Here is an 8,872-nt window from a genome sequence, read left to right on the forward strand (position 1 = left end):
AGCTCAAAGCACACATTGCACCTAACACAATATTTGTGGGTGACTTCAACACACCACCCTCCTCAATGGACCAATCAGGAAAACAGAAACTAAACAGGGACACAATAAAACTAATTGAAGCTTTGGACCAATTGGACTTGACTGATATTTATAGAACATTTCACCCTAAAACAAAAGAATATACCTTTTTCTCAGCACCTCATGGTACCTTCTCCAAAACTGACCATATAATTGGTCACAAGACAGACCTCATTAATATAAAAAGATCGACCTAATCCCATGCCTCCTATCGGATCACTATGGAGTAAGAGTGGTCAGAAAGTCCACATACACATGGAGGCTGAACAATACTCTACTCAATGACACCTTGGCCAAAGAAGAAATAAAGAAAGAAATCAGAGACTTTTTAGAATTTAATGAAAATGAAGGCACAACATATCCAAGTCTTTGGGACACAATGAAAGCAGTGCCAAGAGGAAAACTCATAGCCCTGAGTGCCTCCAAAAAGAAAATGGAGAAAGCATACACTAGCAGCTTAACTACACACCTGAAAGCCCTGGAACAAAAAGAAGCCAATTCACCCAGGAAGAATAGAAGACAGGAAATCATCAAACTCAGGGCTAAAATCAGTCAAGTGGAAACAAAGAGAACCATACAAAGTACCAATGAATCCAGAAGCTGGTTCTTTGAGAAAATCAACAAGATAGATAAACCCTTAGCCAGACTGACCAAAGGGCACAGAGAAAGTATCCAAATTAACAAAATTAGAAATGAAAATGGGGATATAACAACAGAAACTAAGGAAATTCAAAAAATCATCAGATCCTACTACAAAAGCCTGTACTCAACACAACTGGAGAATCTGGAGGAAATGGACAATTTCCTAGACAGATACCAAATAACAAAATTAAATCAGGACCAAATAGATCATCTAAACAGTCTCATAACCCCTAAAGAAATAGAAGGGGTCATAGAAAGCCTTCCAACCAAAAAAAGCACAGGACCAGATGGCTTCAGTGCAGAATTATGCTCAACTTCTTTAGTCATTAGGGAAATGCAAATCAAAACAACCCTGAGATTTCACCTTACACCAGTCAGAATGGCTAAGATTAAAAATTCAGGAGACAGCAGGTGTTGGCAAGGATGTGGAGAAAGAGAAACATTCCTCCACTGCTGGTGGGGTTGCAAATTGGTACAACCACTCTGGAAATCAGTCTGGCGGTTCCTCCGAAAACTGGGCACCTCACTTCCAGAAGATCCTGCTATACCACTCCTGGGCATATACCCAGAGGATTCCCCACCATGTAATAAGGATACATGCTCTACTATGTTCATAGCAGCCCCATTTATAATAACCAGATGCTGGAAAGAACCCAGGTATCCCTCAACAGAAGAGTGGATGCAAAAAATGTGGTATATCTACACAATGGAGTACTATTCAGCCATTAGAAACAATGAATTCATGAAATTCTTAGGCAAATAGATGGAGCTAGAGAACATCATACTAAGTGAGGTAACCCAGACTCAAAAGGTGAATCATGGTATGCACTCACTAATAAGTGGATATTAACCTAGAAAACTGGAATACCCAGGACATAATCCACAAATTAAATGATGTCCAAAATGAATGGAGGAGTGGCCCCTGGCTCTGGAAAGACTCAGTGCAAGCGTATAGGGGAATTCCAGAACAGGGAAGTGGGAAGGGGTGGATGGAAGAATAGGGGGACGGAAGAGGGCTTATGGGACTTGCGGGGAGTGGGGACCCAGAAAAGGGGAAATCATTTGCAATGTAAATAAAAAAAATAAAATTAAAAAAAAAGAAAAAAAAAGAAAGAGAACTTCAGACCAATTTCCCTTATGACCATCGATGCAAAAATACTCAATATAATTCTTGGCAACTGAAACCAAGAACACATAAAAACGATCATCCACCATGATCAAGTAGGCTTTATTCCAGGGATGCAGGGTTGGTTCAATATATGGAAATCCATCAATGCAATCCACTACATAAACAAATTCAAAGAAAAAAACCACATGGTCATTTCATTGGATGCTGAAAAAGCATTTGACAAAATTCAGCATTCTTTTATGCTTAAAGTCCTGGAAAGAACAGGAATTCAAGGCCCATACCTAAACATAGTAAAAGCAATATACAGCAAACCGGTAGCCAGCATCAAACTAAATGGAGAGAAACTTGAAACAATCCCACTAAAATCAGGGACTAGACAGGGCTGCCCCCTTTCTCCTTATCTTTTTCATATTGTACTTGAAGTACTAGTTCGGGCAATTCGACAACATAAGGAGGTAAAAGGGATACAAATTGGAAAGGAAGAAGTCAAACTATCACTATTTGCATATGATATGATAGTCTACCTAAGTGACCCAAAAAAACTCCACTAGAGAACTCCTACAGCTGATAAACAACTTCAGCAAAGTGGCAGGTTATAAAATCAACTCAATAAAATCAGTAGCCTTCTAATACTCAAAGGATAAGCAGGCTGAGAAAGAAATTAGGGAAATGACCCCCTTCACAATAGCCACAAACAGTATAAAGTACCTTGGGGTGACTCTTACCAAACATGTGAAAGATCTGTATGACAAGACCTTCAAGACTCTGAAGAAGAAAATAGAAGAAGACCTCAACAAATGGAAAAACCTCCGATGATCATGGATTGGCAGGATTAATATCAGTAAAATGGCCATTTTGTCAAAAAGCAATATACAAATTCAATGCAATACCCATCAAAATCTCAACTCAATTCTTCAAAGAGTTAGAAAGAGCAATTCTCAAATTCATCTGGAGTAACAAAAAATCCAGGATAGCTAAAACTATTCTCAACTACAAAAGAAATTCTGGGGAGATCAGTGTCCCTGACCTCTTACACCAGTCAGAATGGCTAATATTAAAAACTCAGGAGACAGCAGGTGTTGGCTAGGATGTGGAAAAAGAGGAACACTCCTCCACTGCTGGTGGGGTTGCAAATTGGTACATTGGCCATTCCCTCAATCTTTGATCCATCCCCTGGGTTTACATTGCTTGTAGACAGGTCAAATTTTGAATCAAAAGTTTTAAAGGTGGGTTTTTGTTCCTATGGCTACACTGGGATTCCTTCCAGGGTACAGGAAGTGGCCCCTTCAAGTTTCATATTCCCAATGCTGTGAGTCATATCTAAGGCCATTCCCATAGATTGCTGAGACTGTCCCTTAATCTAGGTCTCTGTCATGTGCTGGATATGCCTCCATCTCCTCATCCTGGTCAGTTGTAGATTTGCATTAATTTTAATGACCATTTGAGCATCCCTCCTCTCCTTCTCCACACCTGATCCTGAACCCTCCCCATCTCCTCTCTCACCCAGTTCCCTCCTTCCAGCTACTCTTATGACTATTTTATTCCCCCTGTTAAATGAGATTCAAGCTTCCTTTCTTGTGTGTGTTCCTTCTTGTTTAGCATCTTTGGGTCTGTGGATTATAGTGTGGGTATCCTCTATTTTATAGTTAATAGCCACTTATAAGTGATTACATACCAGGCATGAACGTTTGGGACTAGGTTACCTCACTCACAATGATATTCTTAAGTTTCATCCATTTGCCTACAAAATTCATGATGTTTCTGTTTTTAATAGTTGGACACACTGGAAGGTGGTGGCACATGCCTTTAATCCCAACACTTGGGAGGCAGAGGCAGGCAGATTTCTGAGTTCAAGGCCAGCCAGGGCTACACAGAGAAACCCTGTCTCGAAAACAAAAACAAAACAAAACAAAACAAAACAAAAACAAAAACAAAAACAAAAACAAAAACAAAAGAGCTGAACAGTACTCTATTGTCTAGATATACCACATTTTCTTTATCCATTCTTCAGTTGAGGGCCATTTAGGTTGTTTCCAGTTTCTGGCCATTACAAATAAAGTTGCTACAAACATCATTGAGCAAGTGTCCTTGCAGGATAGAAGAACATCCTTGCACTATATGCCCAGGAGTGGTAGAACTATTCCAAGTTTTCTGAGAAAGAACCAAGTTGATTTTCAAGTTTTCCCTCCAGCAATGGAAGAGTGTTCCCCTTGTCCGATATCCTCACCAGTATATGCTATCTCTTGAGTTATTGATCTTACATATTCTCATGGAACTAAGTTGGTACCTCAGAATTGTTTTGATTTGCATTTCCCTGATGACTAAAGAGTGAATATTTATTAAGTGTTTCTCAGCCACTTGAGATTCCCCTGTTAAGAATTCTGTTTAACAATGTATCCCATTTTTCAATTGGGTTATTTGAGTTGTTTGTGTTTAACTTCTTAATAGGCTTAAATATTTCAAAACTGCTTTTAAAAAGGGTCCTTAAATGTTTTAACATGCCTTCTCCTAGCCTTCTACCTAACAGAGGTAATGGAAAGAAAAAGTTAACAGAGCACAGGAGGATGTGGACCTGTTTAGAAAGAGGTCTTTTGAGAAAATCGAATTTTTGTTGTCAGAACACCAACAATACAGTTTACAGGAATCAACAGTAGCAGCTTGATCCACTCATAAACACCATTCATGAATCAGCAATGGCAGATCTCTTAAGAAGAAACCTTGAGGCTCTGACAATTGCCTGAATCAGCTGAAGTTAGAAGTGGCTGGATAACCACCAGAACATTTTTGGTCCATTTCTCTCTATGATGTCATGACCAATGGTGACCAGTAAAAAACAGTAAGGCATACCAATACCACCCAGCACCATCAGCAAAGTCCAACGATGACCAACAAATAATGGTAAGGCATACCAGTACCACCCATCATTGTCCACTGTCAATGGACAGTTAAATCCTTTCCAAACATCATATGTCCTCTCAAGCATCTATTCTAGTAAAGCATCACATGCCCTTTGTCCAGGCTGCTTCCAGAAAAATGCCATGCCTCTGTCTTAGCAAAACATTCTCCCATGTTTCTCCTTCAGCAAAAAACATCCTCTTATAAGACAGATTCCAGAAAAATATCACATGATAGTACAGAGTCTCCAAAGAAATCAGAAATTTCCATTTTACTGCTTGAGTTCTTTATATAATACTTATATTACCCTTCTATTGGATATAGGGTTGGTGAAGATCCTTTCCCAATCTGTAGACTGCCAATTTGTCCTATTAATAGTGTCCTTTGCCTTATAGAAGATTTTTGGTTTCACGAGATCCCATTTATCAACTGTTGATATGAGAGCCTGAGACATTGGTATTCTGTTCATACAATTGTCTCTTTTCAATTGGTTCAAAGAATTTGACCAATGCATTCAATGCTATTTCCTACTTTCTCATCTATAAGATTTAGTGTATATAGTTTTATGTTAATATCCTTGGTCTACTTGGGCTTGAGTTTTGTGCAGAGTGATAAATATAAATCTATTTTCATTCCTCTACATGTAGACATCCAGTTAGGCCAGCACAATTTGTTGAATGTGCTTTCTTTTTTCCATTATATGGATTTTGCTTCTTTGTCAAAAATCAATTGTCCATATTTTGTGGGCTTATTGCTGGGTCTTCAGTTAGATTCTGTTGATCAATGCATCCGTTTCTGTACCAATACCATGCAGGTTTTAATCACTATTTTTCTGTAGTACATCATGAGATTAGGAATGGTGATTGCTCCAGAAGTTCTTTTATTGTTAAGGATGGCTAGCCTGTATTTTTGTTTTTCCATATGAAGTTCAGAATTGTTCTTTCAAATTCTATACAAAAATGAATTTTAATTTTGATGGGGGATTTCATTGAATCTATAGATTGTTTTAGTTAAGATGGCCATTTTTTATTGTTAATCCTACTTATCCATGAACATAGGAGATCTTTCCATCTTCTGATATTTTCTTCAGTTTCTTCAGGTACTTGAAATTCTAGTCATACAGATCTTTGACTTATTTGTGTGGAGTTATGCAAGTATATTTTCTATTGTTTGTGTATACTGTAAATGATGCTATTTCTGTGATATTTTAGTTAATTTTGTATCAAGCCACTTTGCTCATGGTGTTTATCTGCTGGTAGAAGTTCTCTGGTAGAATTGTTGGGGCCATTATATATAATATCATATCATCCTCAAATAGCAACACTTTGACTTCTTCCTTTATAATTTGATTCCCTTAATTGCCTTTAGTTGTCTTATTGTTCTGGCTAGAACTTCAAGGATTACATTGAATAGATGGGAGAGAGTTGGCAGTCTTGTTGTGTCCCTAATTTTACTCAATTTGCTTTCAGTTTCTCTCCATTTAGTTTGATGTTGGTCATTGGCTTGGTGTACATTGCTTTGATAATGTTTAGGTATGTGCCTTGCATCCCTGATTGTTCAATGTTTTTAACATGATGGGGTGTTGGATTTTATCAATGGCTTTTTCAGAATCTAATGCAATGATGCTGTGATTTTTTTCTTTCAGTATGTTTATATGGTTGATTACGTTGATGGATTTTCATATACTGAACCGTGACTGCATTCCTGGAATGAAACCTACTTGATCATGGTTAATGGTGTTTTTGATGTGTCTCTGGATTTGGTTGAATTTGGTTTTTGAGTATTTTACTGAGTATTTTTGTATCAGTGTTTGTAAGAGAAATCAGTCTGGCATTTTCTTTGTTGAGTGTTTTGTGGTTTTGGTATCAAGGTGATTGTAGCTTTATAGGATAAGTTTGGCAGTGCTTCTTTTGTTTTCATTTTGTGCAATAGTTTGAGGAATATCAGTAGTAACTCTTCTTTGAAAGTCTGGCAAATTATGCTTTAAATCTTCCTGGGCCTGTGCCTTTTTAAAAAGTTTTAAAAATTTTTTTAAATTTATTTACTTTTATTTTTATATTTATTTTGGTTTGGAGTCTTCTGATGACTGCTTATATATCTTTAGCTGTTTTTGAGGTGTTTACATAGTTATCTTACGTTTATTTAATTTTGGTAAGTAGTATCTGTCTATAACATCATCCATTTCATTAAGCTTTTCTAATTTTGTGGAGTACAGGCATTAGAAGTAAGACTTAAAGATTATTTGAATATTCTTTGTGTCTATGGTTATTTCTCTCTTTGCATTTCTGATTTTGTTTATTTGGATACTGTCACTGTGTTTCTTATTAGTTTGGTTAAGGATCTGTCTATATTGTTGATTTTTCTTAAAGAACCAGGTCTTGGTTTCATTGATTCATTGTATTGAGTTCTTTATTTCTAGCTGATTGATTTCTGTCCTGATTTTGATTATTTCCTGCCTTCTACTCATCTTTGTTGTGCTCGCTTTTTGTATATAGTTTCGTGTATACACTGAAATTATTGGTATTGAGTCCTTTTACTTTCTTTATGAAGTCACTTAGTGCTATGAATTTTCCTCATAGCACTGCTTTCATTGAATCACACAAATTTGGGTATGTGGTTTCTTAATTTTCTTTTCTTTTTTTCCTGCATTTTTTATTCAATATATTCTTTATTTGCATTTCAAGTGATTTTCCCTTTCCTGGATCCTCCCTCCCCCAAAGTCCCATAAGCCCTCTTCTCTCCTTCTGTTCCTCAATCCACCCCTTCTCACTTGCCTGTCCTGGTATTCCCCTACACTGCTGCACTGAGCCTTTTCAGGACCAGGGGCCACTCCTTCCTTCTTCTTGGGCATCATTTGATATGAGAATTGTGTCTTGGGTATTCTAAGCTTCTAGGATAATATCCATTTATCAGTGAGTGCATACCATGAGTGTTCTTTTGAGACTAGGTTACCTCACTTGGGATGATGCTCTCCAGTTCCATCATCCATTTGTCTAAGAACTTCATGAATTCATTGTTTCTAATGGCTGAATAGTACTCCAATGTGTATATAAACCACGTTTTCTGTATCTATTCCTCTGTTGAAAGACATCTGGATTCTTTCCCCAGGAGTGGTATAGCGGGGTCCTCAGGAAAAATCATTCCCAGTTTTCTGAGGAACTGCCAGACTGATTTCCAGAGTGGTAGTACCAGATTGCAAAACCACCAGCAGTGGAGGAGTGTTCCTCTTTCTCCACATCCTTACCAGCACCTTTTTTCTCCTGACTTTTTGATGCTAGCCATTCTTCCTGGTGTGAGGTGAAATCTCAGGGTTGTTTTGATTTGAATTTCCCTGATAACTAAGGATGTTGAACATTTCTTTAGGTGCTTCTCAGCCATTCGATATTCCTCAGGTGAAAATTCTTTGTTTAGCTCTGTACCCCATTTTTAAGGGGGATGTTTGGCTCTCTGGAGTCTACCTTCTTGAGTTCTTTATATATCTTGGATATAAGCCCTCTGTTGGATGTAGTGTTGGTAAAGATCTTTTCCCAATTTATTGGTTGGCATTTTGTCCTTTTGACAATATCGTTTGCCTTACAGAAACTTCATAGTTTTATGAGGTCCCATTTGTCAATTCTTGATCTTAGAGCATAAGCTATTGGTGTTGAGGAAATTTTCCCCTCTGCCCATGTCCTCAAGGGTCTTCTCCAGTTTCTTTTCTATTAGTTTCAGTGTGTCTGGTTTTAAGTGGAGGTTCTTGATCTACTTGGACTTGAGCTTAGTACAAACAGATAAGAATAGATCAATTTGCATTCTTTTGCATGCTGACCTCCAGTTGAACCAGCACCATTGGTTGGAAAGACTATCTTTTTGCCACTGGATGGTTGTAGCTCCTTTGTCAAAGAACAAGTGAGCATTGAATTCTTGAAAGTCTTTAATTTTATTCTTTTTTTTCTTTTTCTTTTCTTTTTCTTTTTTGTGGATTTTTTATTTGATATATTTTTTATTTACATTTCAAATGATTTCCCCTTTTCTGGTCCTCCACTCCCCGAAAGTCTCATAAGCCCTCTTCCCTCCCCCTGTTCTCCCACCCACCCCTTCCCACTTCCCTGTTCTGGTTTTTGCCCTATACTGCTACACCGAGTCTTT

Source organism: Apodemus sylvaticus, chromosome 6, assembly GCF_947179515.1.
Source record: "Apodemus sylvaticus chromosome 6, mApoSyl1.1, whole genome shotgun sequence".
NCBI lineage: Eukaryota > Metazoa > Chordata > Mammalia > Rodentia > Muridae > Apodemus > Apodemus sylvaticus.